The 12,853-nt window shown below is 44.2% G+C and overlaps 1 long non-coding RNA gene across 1 annotated transcript; it reads left to right on the forward strand.

Moving 5' to 3' along the window:
• The first annotated feature begins 7,769 nt into the window (after positions 1 to 7,769).
• Positions 7,770 to 11,045, forward strand: LOC143676282 (uncharacterized). Its single transcript, XR_013171971.1, has 3 exons — positions 7,770 to 7,909; positions 9,384 to 9,515; positions 10,600 to 11,045. It is a non-coding gene; the product is annotated as an uncharacterized LOC143676282 (long non-coding RNA).
• Positions 11,046 to 12,853: the final 1,808 nt, after the last annotated feature.

Raw genomic sequence — 12,853 nt, forward strand, 5'->3', positions numbered from 1 at the left:
CATTAGTGAAAGTTCTGGGTCTTTGGTGGTTGTTAATTTCCAGCTTCATTCTGTTGTGGTCAGAGAAAGTGCTTTGGATAACTTCAATCTTATTACATTTATAAAGACCTGTTTTGTGCCCCAGAATATGATCTATCCTGGAGAATGTTCCACGAGCACTGCAGAAGAATGTATATCCTGGTGTTTTGGGGTGTAAAGATCTATATATGTCTATTAGGTTTACTTCACTTATTACATTGTTTAAATTGTCTGTTTCCTTGGTGATCACCTGAATGGTTGTTCTATCTATAGAGGAGAGTGGTGTATTGAAGTCTCCCACTATTATTGCCCTAAATGTCTTTAGCTCCCTTCAGTTTTTCCAATGTTTGTCTCATGTACTTTGGAGTTCCTTGATTGGGAGCATAAACATTTATGTTTGTTAGTTCTTCTTGGTGAAGTATCCCTTTCATTAATATGTTCTTCTTTGTCTCTTATGATGTCTTTTCAATTAAAGTCTATTTTAGCTGATATTAATATAGCTACTTCTGCTTTCTTTTGGTTGCAGCTTGCATAGAACATCTTTCCCCATCCTTTCACTTTCAATCTATTTGTACCCTTGGGTATAAGACGTGTCACTTGTAAACAGCATATATATGGATCATATTTTTAAATCCATTCTCCCATTCTGTATCTTTTAATTGGTGAGTTTAGTCCATTAACGTTCAAAGTTATTACTGAAAAAGCAGTTCTTGGGTCTACCATCTAATCCTTTAGTCTTTGTCAGATCTATATATTCTTTACCCTGTCTCTCTTTTTATCTTTTCAATTACCCTTAGTGCCCTCCCCCAGACCTCCCTCTCCTGTCTTTTTTTTTTTTTTCTGTCAACAGATGTCCTTTAGTATTTTTTGTAGGGAAGGTTTCTCAGTCTGTCTTTGAAGATTTTAATCTCTCCCTCAACTTTTAAGGACAACTTGGCTGGATAAAGAATTCTTGGCTGGAAGCCTTTCTCATTCAGGATCTTATGTATATCATACCACTGCCTTCTTGCCTCCATGGTGCCTGTGGATTAGTCTGAATTCAGTGTTATGTCGTTTTCCTTGTATGTAGTAGGTCACTTTTCTCATGCTGCTTTCAGACCTTTCTGCCTCTCTTCAAATTTTGATGGTCTTATTAGTATGTGTCGTGGAATAGGCCTATTTGGATTTATTCTATTTGGAGTTCATTGGGCCTCTTTGATTTGCATAAGGGTTAGGAAGTTTTTTCCGATTATCTCTTCAACTAACCTACCTAGCCCTTTACTTTTCTCTTCTTCTGGGACAGCAATGATTCTTATATTTGAGTGCCTTTTGTTGTCCATCATTTCCCTGAGATCCAGTTGCATTTTTCCATCTTTCTTGCCATTTGTTCTTTTGTGTGTTCTAGTTCAATTGTTCTGTCTTCTAGCTCACTTATTCTTTCTTCCACTTCTTCGAGTCTGCTACTGTATGTCTGTACTTTATTTCTAATTTGGTCTATGGTAACTTTCATCTCTGTGACACCTGCTATTTTTCTATTTAATCTTTCAAATTCCTCTTTATACTCTTGTAGTGCCTTCTTGATATCCTTTATTCCTTTATAAAGGTCTTTGAATAGTTGTTCATGTTCTGTGTCCCCCTCCAGTGTTTTGATTTGGTCGTTTAGTTGGGCTATTTCTTCCTGGATTTTCACATGCTTTATGATTTTCTGTTGCATTCAGGGTATTTGATTATTTTATTAAGGCTATTTTGCAAATTGGTTTCCTTTACTCATCTAAAGTCTTGTATTTACTTGGGTTTGTGTGGAAGGTCCCCTTTTGCACATTTTTTGTCTAAATTTCCCCACCAAACCAAGGCCTGGATATCATGTACCTTCTGCTTGAAGGCCTGTTGAAAACTAGGCGGAAGAAATGCACAAGTGGTTCAGCAGCAGGACACCTGTTTGTCCTGTGGGAGACCAGGGTTTGACCCCCAGCCTATGCATCAAAACAACAACAACAACAAAGAAAGAAAGAAAAAAAAATACTTCAGGGTCTATTAAAAACTAGGCCGAAAAGGGTGCACAGGTGGTTCAGCAGTAGAAAGCTTGCCTGTCATGCAGGAGACCAAGGTTCAACCTGCATCCCATGGACATATACACACACACACAAAGAAAGAAAGATGGCGGCACACAACTTGGCTGACTCCTCGGCCTGTCTCTCCATCCGTGCATGCCCGAGATCTGCAGGCCTCTGTAGGTCAAGGGGAGGAGGACCAGGCCCTCTAGAGCCTCCCTCACCAGCCGGCCATTGGAGCAGCTCTACTCTGCATCCCTCTCCTCCGCCAGGACCAGGTGCTCAAGGTGGCCCCCCTCAGGCACTGTGCCCCAACCCAATGATCCCTGTGCACAGGGGAAGCAAACCCACCATCCTCTGTGCTCCCTGAGGGAACTCCCAGGTGCGGAGCTGTGAGGGAAGTCCTCCAAACCCTGCTGCAGTAGCTGGCTGGGGTGCAGGTGCGTGCTGCTCCCTTGAGACTTGCACTCCCCGCACGCTGCCAGGCCACCCCCAGTGGGCTGCGACTGATGACACTCATTCTGCTCTCTCCATACCAGTCTCTTCTATTCAACTACAGTCCCATTTGTTTATTTAAAAAAAATTTTTTTTTAACCCTTTTCTTGTTCCATGGAGCTTGGGTGAAGTCAGCCTACCCTCCTTCACCATCTTCTCGGAAATTTACTATATATTTTTATTACTGTTCAGTGTTTGATTTCTGCTGCAGCCCTAGCAGATGACGACAGATTGCTGGGCATGACCAAGAGCAGATTATTTCTTATCTTACCCATCTTTGGGTGTATTAGGAAGTGAATGGAGAGTTTAGTACTGAAAAGTCAAACAGCATGGATTGCTTAATCTGTTGTTCATGGTTGCATTCCCTTAACTTCCTAGATCTTATATAAACAAAACAAAAACCCACGAAAACTGGCCATCAGTAGGTCTGCTGATAATGTTGGAAGACAAGAGCTGGGATAAATACATGTCTTCCACAGCTCTTGGATTCCTCTGAGAAATGTTGGGTGTGACACAGGTTTTAACCCTTGGGTTCTCTTTGTTTGTGTCTCATTTGGCTGAGTCCCAAGAGCACTATCCATCATAATGGGCAAGTTTTCTTTAACTAGGCCATGCCAAGGGTTTGGTCATTGCAGGGGGCTGAGTGCCTAGAGGGATTATTTTTGCAGCTATTTATTTCTTAAAATTACTTCTTAAAAATACACAGAGAAGTATAGTTCAGTGGTAGAATTCTCACCTGCCATGGGGGAGACCCAGGTTCGATTCCCGATCCATGCATTTCCCAAAAAACAAACAAACAAAATGAACAAACAAACAAACAAATTCAACAAATGGTGCTGCAATAACGGGATACTCACGTGGAAAAATAATGAAATGTGACCTCACCATTCAGATATGAAAAAATATCTATACAGAGAAGTATTCGGAGTTTCCTCTAATATAGGTGAAAGTGATTTAAAAATCTCTCTTTTCTGGGGATGACTGTGATCTAAGGTCCTGGGGTTTACACTGAGAGGTGGGTAAGGAATGGGGTGATAAGGAGGGAAGGGATTGTTAAAGACCATGAAGAGCCTTGGATTTTATCCTACTTGCAAACCAACAAGTTAGCCTGCTATGGTTCCATGGATGCTAGTAGGTTCCTGGGTCAGACCGAGAACTTCAATACTCCTGATGAGAGCAGGTCTAGAATGTTGGCATTTGTACCAATTCCTAAAGGGCATTCGAAGACGACCAGGAAACATCTTAACAGATAATAGATTGTATTATAGAAGGGGAACCCTCGAGCATTTGGGAACCCATATCTTTTATAATAGGTAATAGGTATTCCTGCTCATTGCTCTGGAGAGAGAAAATATCTTTATTAAACATGAAATAAGCAAATCTTCTCTTTACTCTGGAGAGAGACATGATCTCTATCTTCCAAGCCTGTTTCTCATACAAAATCCTGTGAAGATATAATCGGGAACAAAGGCAGTCAGTGCTTCTGCTTGCAATACGTACAGAAACCCAAGACCTGTAGATAATTGTCTTCCTATAACAGCAACTCAGACGTATTTTGACATTGGCATTAAACTTGCAATTCTCCCCCTCAGTCCCTCGCTGTCTCAGGTGAGTTCACCCCTGCATTTGGATCATAGTAGTTTTACTTCTCTAATTTGTTAGAAAATCCAGAGATTCAGATTCCTGCCTGAGCTCAAGGCACAATTCAAATTCTTCCTGGGGCAAATGCTGAGCAGAATTTTAGAAGTTCTATTCACTTTATGAGCAGTATATCTCTTTTACCTTGCTGTTCTTTGCAGGGCAATTAGACATTCCAACTACTGGAAACTTTAGAAATACATGGGACTCCAGGTTTCAACCTGAAGGGGCCCTCTTTGACCAAGGCAGGTTTTACAATTTAGGCAACTAAGCTTGGGAAGAATTGTAGGTCGTGTTCAAAATCATTCAGTAAATATGTACTGGGCCATGATTCCAAGTCAGGTCTATGGACATTTCCAGCAAAGTTCTTTAAAAGAGGGCTTATTCAGTTGGCAGGGCACTCTTTATTTTTCCCCTCCTTCCTTTTTCCTGTCTGGAATATAGCTGGGATGAAATGAGCCACAGTGACAGTCTTGGGATCACAGGGAGACCTATGAATGGAAGTGTGAGTTAAAGATGGTGGAGAAAAAAAGATAGGAATCGGGTCCATTGTGAATATCATGGATCCACCATACCAGCCCTGGAGGATCTACCTCTGGACTGCTGCCCTGTGAGAGAAAAATAACTCTCTGAGAAATTTTCCTGTGGTTTTTGGATAGCAGATGAGGGCAACTCCTAACAAATACTGGGTGCTTACTGAATACCTGAATGTTCATTGTATCTGGGTGGATTTCTTTGGTTGCAAGTAACAAAAGTTTTGACTAACTTTAGCAATTCATTTCCTAGGGCTTCCCTAACATACTACCACAACCTGGGTGGCTTTAAATAGTTCTGGAGGCTAGAAGTTCAAAATCAAGGTCTTAGCAGGGCTATGCTTCCTTCGAAGCCTGTGTGGGAGCATCTTTCCTTGACTCTTCCAGCTTCTGGTAGCCCCAGGCACTCCTTGGCCTATGGCAGCATAACCCTAATCTCTGCCTCTGACTATATCTGGCTATCTTCCCTGTTAACTGTGTGTCGTCTCCACCTCCACCCTCTTAACTTGATTACATCTGCAAAGACCCTATTCCCAAATAAGTTCATATGTACGGGTATTGGAAGTTAGGACTTCAGTATATGTTTCTGAGGGAAAAAATTAGATTCATAACAGGGGCTACTTATCCATTAAGAAGTTTATGGGGTCGCTCACAAGCAGAGAATTAGGCTTGGAGTAGGTGGGAACTGGAATGCTCCGGAATGTCTTGGTAGCAGGCTCTGCTCATTGGTCTTACCAGGGCCCTGTGGGAATAAATGGACCTTAATATACTTCCAGTCTTGTGTCGCTCAGTCAAGATGTAACATTTCAGGGCAGTAAGCATTCAATCGGCTGAGCCAACGTCACATGTCTGCACTGAGCTAAGGTCACATGACTGCCCTATTCCAAGTTGGTGAAAGAAAGAACAGGGTAGAAGGAGCCTCCTGGGACCCCTCTAGCTTCCACTGTAAAGGACAGGTACTAGATTTGTTGTCCTACAACTACTGCATCTATGAGGGGAGAGGTAATTCCCTAAAAGTTCCCCCAATTAAAAAAAAATAGATGGTCAATACAGCAGAGGAGCTGTATTGGAAGCTGTTGGTAGTTTCTGCGATGAATTGGTCAAGATAGAAAACCAGGATTGTTGCTCCACGAAAGCTTTAGGGATGAGCAGTCCCTGACATACACTCTCTCCTTGGCAACATGGGCTTACAATAATAGCAATGCCTTTGAGGAGGTCAAATGCTTTGCACAAAAGAGCTCTTTTAATCTTCTTTGGTTTATGCAGATGTAAGTGATATTTCATGGTAAAAATATTAACACATCTATTTCCTTGTTTGTCTTTTCTTCTTTCCTTAACTCGGCTGCAGTTTTCTGACTCAAAATCATTAACCTCCCTGCCCCGCCCCCCCAGCCCCCCAGCAATTACAGGTCTTCATAGAGCTCCCTAAGTGGGGGCAAGTAATCTTGTCCCCTGACATGGGACATTGGACTGCAGAAAGATCAAGTGCTGTTCCCAGGACCACGGGGGCGTGATGGTAGTACGGTAAGGTAAAAGTAAATCACAAAGATTGTGGCCAAGGTAGAGAGTAGGTCATCAGGTAAATGACAGCTGTCAAGAACTGACCTCAGTATGAAGTTGATCATAAGTAGAGAAAAGGACATGGCACTCCAGCCATGAGCATTCTAAGTTTGCGTGAAATATGTCCAAATTCCAGAAAATCAGAGACTTGGGTTCTCCAGGTCCTCTTCAGACTTTGCTTTCTTGTTGCAACCGTGTTAATATACATCCCTGTGGGAAGCTATTAGGAGGAAAGCAAAAACTGAAGTCTCCTCCCTGCTTACAACTCTCCAGTGGCTTCCTTCCCACAGCCTATGAGGTCCTTTATGAACTGACCCTGCCATCCACTTCTTCTCTTTCCCTCTGACTCCCACTGTGGCCGCACCACTTTGATCTTTCAGTTTCTGGAGCTTTGCTCCTACCCCTTTGCATTTGCTGTTCCTGCAGGCTGGGATGTTCTTGCCCTGAGAACTGAGCTTGGCTGACTCCGCCCTACCATTCAGGTCTCAGTTAAGTTGTTACCTTCCATAAGAGGGAACCATAGAGTCCTGCTGCCTGGCTCCAAATCTTAGTTCTGCTGTGTGCTGGCTGTGTCGTATTCAGGAAGTATTTATCTTATCTTTGCTTCATTCTGCTCATCTGTGAGGACCTTGGTGTCTTCACATGATAGGACTAGTTGTGAACATTATACAAGTTAGTATACGTGAAGCCCTTGCTAGGGACATAGTCTGTGCATTGTTATTGGAGTGCCTGCCCAAGTCACTCGTACCAGAACCTGTTGTCTTTCCTTATAGCATTAATCACTATCTGAAGTTGTTTTGTTTGCTAACTTATTATCTGTCCCTTTCAAGCCATAAGCAGGTTGAGTAACTGAAGTACATAAAACTCAAAATCCATTCCTTAGATGGGTGCGGATGGAACAAAAACTGTCACCAGTGGCATTCTTATGTGCTCTCTATGGACCGGGATTTTTCCACCTGTGTGGTGACAGGAGGGGCCAGATGGGTGATTCTCAAACGTTGTGGTGCATCAGAATCACCTGGGCAGCCTGTTAAAGTTAAAGATGCTGGAATCCGGACATTATAGATTCTGAATGAATAGACTGGGATGGGGGGCGGTGGGAAGGGGCAGTTATATTTTTAAAATCTCCCTGGGAGGTTCTGACGCCTACCCAAATTTAAGAAGCCTTGGGAGGCACCATCTTTAAAAATGCATCTGTGATTTGGCTTTAAGACATTTAATAGCGTGCACCATTCCTGATAAAGTCTTACACGGAGAACAAACGATCCTCCAAACCTCCTCGTGGGTTCTCTTCAATTTTGCCAAATGGGTCTGCTTCTCATCTATATCCCCAACTCTCGCTGCCCTGTCTCACAGCGGGGAGGTGATCGTCTGTGGGAACAGAGGGCTTTTGGAGCTCGCCCACCAGGATGCTCTACTCGTAGTGTCCACGAGGTGGCAGGCCAGGCACTCGGATTCGGGCAGCTCAGGCACGCGCGGCCCGCGGCCTGGAGCGCGGAAGCAGTTCGCGGAAGCGGTGTGCGGGGGCCCCTGGCCTTGGCGCTGTGCAGGCGGCTCCCGCTGATGCCCAGGCTAGAAGCAAAGCTTGCGGGCAAGTTTTCCCGGAGCAATGGTGCTCTTATTCCCAGGCGAAAGGTTTGAGCAAACTCCCACTTCCTCCCAGAGCCTCCGTCACTTTTGGTGTCTCACGAGCATCTCTTTGAAAAAAAGGCGGAAGTTTGAGTGTGCGCGCGAGTTTTGGGGTGGTCAGGAAAAGGGGGAACCGTTCTTTGGGGATGTTTTACTTCAAATAATGACAAGGACATAGGCAGAATGGGAGATGCTTTGTGTTTGAAAACTCCTCACAGCTAAGCGGGGTGGGGGAGGGACGGGACTCCAGTTAACACCCACCAGATGTCGGCTAGTGGGCAGTTTAAAAATACAGATTTGTTGATCCCCTTCAGGCCTTGACCCAGCCAGTGATTAGTCATGTTGGTCCACGACACTAAATATCTCAGTGTGTGGTTTGACCTCACGTTCAAGTGTTTTTTATGTGAATTTCACAGGTGGCTCCTTTGTAACGCAAGCTGGGACTACAGTTTTCAGTAGGTGCAAAATGTTTGCAGTTGATTCAGGGCTCCCGGTTACTGTGAAGAAGAAAAATGACAAGCTAGGAGACAGTAAGGTGCAGCCCAGAGACCACAGGCTGAGAGGTTAGACTGGGTAGGGGATCCAGCTTGGCTTTTCACAGCTGGGAGATTCTAGCAAGTTCCGTGTCCTAAGGCTTAGACCCATCCTCTGTGTAATGGGGACAAGAACACCAGCATCATGGGGGTTATGGTGAGTACAGGAAATGTAGGCTTATGCGCTCACTCACTCATTCAACAAACATACATTGAAGACCTACTACGTGCCAGGCATAGGCTGGGTTCTGAGGAGGTGAGACAATTAGATATAGTTCCCCCACCCCCCCACCCCCACCCCCATATCAAGTGGGGAGACAGATAGTTGGAAGATGCTTTCATTCGGTAGGAGCATGCTAACAGAAGGGTCCAGCGGCTGCCCTGGCACCCTGGGGCATGCACTAAGGGTGGTTTCCCGGAGGAGATGGTGTGTCAACTCGATCCCAAAGTTTGGGTTCAAGTTGGTCCAGGAAGGAAGGGAGAAGGAAGAGGGGCAACAGGCAGAGGCAGGGTTGGTGAGAGTCTATATGTTCAGGGGAGGTGTGGAGAGAGAGATGAATGAATAAAGCATTTGAGGTTTTAGTCCAGAGGCACATGTGGTTCGAAGTGTGCAGTGTTGGCTGCAGTGATTTTTTTAAAATTGACTCATTTATCATCTAAAAATGGAGAGATTCCACTGTAATTCCAGGTTTCCAGTGCATCTGGGAAAAATTAGACTTGGCTACACTGAGGTGATATTTCAGCATGAAACGGTTGTCTGGAGCTAAGTAGTCTGCCTTCTTTGGTAGGGTGTGTGCCCGATGGATACCCAGCACTATTTGCTTCCCTTCTTCACTTTCCTTTCCTGTCCCCATGGCTTTGAGGTGTGCAGCCCCTGCTAGGAAGTGTTCAGAATAGTGCCTGGCACAGAGTGGGCACTTAATGTCTGTTATTTCCTTCCCTTCTAGAGCCGAGATGTCCTCGCAGGCAGCCCCTCCCACCCCACACATGATAGGCATCTCAGAAGGGCTCAACTAAAGAAGAATGAAGGAAAGAGAAACCTTTTTAGAACCGTGTGGATGGAACCAAGGGTGTCTAAGGTCCAGTGGGTCTTTTGTTTCATTTTTTGAGGGTGGCATGGGTTTCCTTTCACATTTGAAATGATGTAGTCCTGGCTGTAGCCAGGGAGGCACGTCTGGGCAGGCTGAAGTTAGTTTGTTTGCAGGGCTGTGATTGTCAGCCACATTTGGCTCATTTTTGAGAACCAAGTGCAAATCCTCCTCCGAAGTACATTTCCTCGCAAGTAATAGGAAAGTATTGTGGGAAGGACTGTGGGCCTGGAGTACTATATTAAAAGCATTTTCATGAACAAAAATCACATCCCACAATGATCACCATAAAACCTTTTGAGACATTCGGTTAAAATGAAGCATTATCCCGAAAGGAAGATGAGAGATGGGCCTGTCCATGGGGGTCTTTGGGCACCCAGGTGAAGAGGGACTTGCAGGTCCTACTGGAAATGAGTAGGGAAAAATCCATCCATCCATCAGGCCTGATTACATTCAATCGGGGGCTGCTCTGAGGCCCAGGCCTTGATTTCCTGGCAGAGGGCGAAGGAGGATAATTCACTTGCACAGAGAAGGAGCTAAAGGAGAAATGGGGGTGGTAGGTGTGGTAAAGTAAAGAGGGTGGGTGGAAAGGAGGCTTTCACTCTGAGATCCAGCCTCACTTGAACACTCAGGAGGAAGGGCACACTTGGGGGCTCCTTCCAGGAGCTTGAGGGTCGAGATTGCTCCATCGTAGGTGGGCCCCATTCTGTGTTGGGAGTCAAGAAATGGGGAGACAGCGGCTGGCAGTGGGAGCCTGGGTCCAAAGAACTGGAAGGAAACCATTGAGTCCTCCACCCTCGGACAAAGTGGGGAGAGAGGGAAGCTGCCTGTTCCTTGCACCTCCTCCCCCCTCAAATACTTAACTGCCTTTTTGCCCCCATTGCCTTAAAAATAACATTTTAATCTGCAAATTATTGAACATACTCATATGTGAAAGAATAATGTAACCCCGGGGCTCCTTAACTTGTCTGCATGTGGTAGTTAGAGTCAGTTGTCAACTTGGCCAGGTGAGCATACCTAGTTTTGTTGCTACGAACATGAGCCAATGGTACGTGTTGCTGATTTACATCTGCAGTCGGCTAGGAGGCGTGCCTGCTGCAATGAAGGACAGTTGACTTAATTGACTGATGCTTAAATGAGAGAGCACAACGTTCCATGGCCTAAGCAGCTTGACATTCATTATCTCAGCACTTGCAGCTCATCCCAGGCCTTGGGAGATGCAGAAAGAAGTCACCCCGGGGAACGTTGTTGGAACCCAAGGGCCTGGAGAGAAGGCCAGCAGAGACCATCCTGTGCCTTCCCATGTAAGAGTGAACCTCTGTGGAAAGTTAGCTGCCTTTCCTCTTAAGAACTAACAAAATAAATCCCCTTTTATTAAAAGCCAATCCGTTTCTGGTGTGATGCATTCTGGCAGCTAGCAAACTAGAACACTGCGTATTAGACTTTCTAGGGGATCTTTAAGTAATGCCCATGCCAAGTCCTCCTCCGTGACCATTTGAACCACAGTCTCTGGGAATGGAACACAGGACCAGTACTTCTGAGCACCCCAGGTGGTTCCAGGGTACAGACAAGTCTGGGAACCACTGGTCCCCATTCCCAGCTTCCATAATTATCAACACGTGGCCAGTCTCTTAGCCCTGTGTCCTAACTTTCAATTTCCAACAGGGCTCAGGTCAGATTATTTTAGGAAGAATACCAGATTTATGTCACTTCATCTTTAAATGCTCTAGCATGCAGTGAGAATTCTTAAAAAAAATACATAGGCACAACATTATGACTCAGAAAAACCCAGTAATTCCTTGTTATCATCTAATATCCTGTCTACCTTTGATGTTCAGTTTAGCGTTTGAGACATTTCTTCCTCTCTTGCATCTCTTTGTTTTAATTAGATTCTATAGGGCTACAGAATGGTTTCTTTCTTCCCTATGTTTAATGTAGTGGAGTTGGTGGGGAAAAGCATACAGTTGGCTCACACCCCTGGTCACCTGCCCCTTTTCCTCAGGGATAGCCCTGCCCACGCTTGCAGGTGAGAGGACAGCTGGAGAGGCAGAGGATGCTGATATGTTCATTCAACAGTTGTTTATTGGGGGCCTCTGGTATGTGATAGGTTCTGGGGACTGCATCTGTCTTTGTCATCATTATATTCCATTTAGCACAGAGCCTGGCACACAATAGGGACTTTAAAAATATTTTGCTCGGTAATAAAGCTGTGGTTTTCTTATCTCAGTAATAAATCAGATGGCCCATTGCTGGTGTATTGGGTTTTCGGATGCACTACTCCTTTACAAACCACATAAGCATAAACTTCCGCATCACGCATCTTATTCGAGGATCTGTGAGCAGTTTGTTTTCTTTTAAGCAATTTTTGCTACAACAACACCATATGGGTTTCCCGAGTGAGATGAAGCCGCGTGGCAGAGTTAAATCAGTAGCAGGGAACAAGGACAGCCTGAGTAGTTGAAATGCAAAGGTGCAGTCTAAGCCTCATTTCAGCCACAAGGTTTCAGCCATCCTTTTCTATCGAATTTTTTTCAAAGGAGCTGCTAACGTGTAGCAGAAATTGATTGGTTTGAAGCTGACCTTCTTTTATTTCCTTTGCCCACCCTCTTAAGTGCAATACTTAGAAACCGAACAATAATATGTCCAGAAGGACAAGCCTAGTGAGAAAGTAGGATCTGACTGACCCACAAAATTGTTTTTGAGTATTTTTCTATATATCACAATGCTTATTATTGAAAAATAGAGAAAATATCTAAATATAACAAAAGAAAAACACCTTTATTTTCCCACTTAGAGATAACAGATATTTAACCATTTTGATCTGTTTTCTTCTATGTATACCTAAAGACTATACTCTCTGATTTAATTAAAGCTATTGATTTCTTTAACTTATTTAGGTATACTTAGAATTTATGCTTTTAAAAGCAATTTAAATTTTTTTCTCCTTTGTTTCTCATTATAATTCTATAAAAGAGGTAGAGAAAAGACATTATTCTAATTTTATAAGTGATAAAACCCCAGAGCCCAGGAAGAGTAAGTGCTTTTTTTTCAAGGCCGCGCAATTGACCCAGGACTTTTCACTTATAATCCAGGGGTCCTTCTGCCTGTGTATAGAGGCATGAGCCATCAGTGGGGATTATCCTAGGATAATTTATGGTGGTGGGATCTGCTGTTATGTCTTTCCCCATCCCCAGAAGTTTTCAGTCAGAGGGTGAGTAGCCAAACACTTTCTGGTGCAGCCCAATTATGCATGTAGTGATGGGGTATAGAAAAAAAAGAGCCACTGTGTATGGAGTGGTTATTCCAGGGAAGGTACTTTGCTAGACTCT

This window comes from Tamandua tetradactyla, chromosome 3, assembly GCF_023851605.1.
Source record: "Tamandua tetradactyla isolate mTamTet1 chromosome 3, mTamTet1.pri, whole genome shotgun sequence".
NCBI classification, from domain to species: domain Eukaryota; kingdom Metazoa; phylum Chordata; class Mammalia; order Pilosa; family Myrmecophagidae; genus Tamandua; species Tamandua tetradactyla.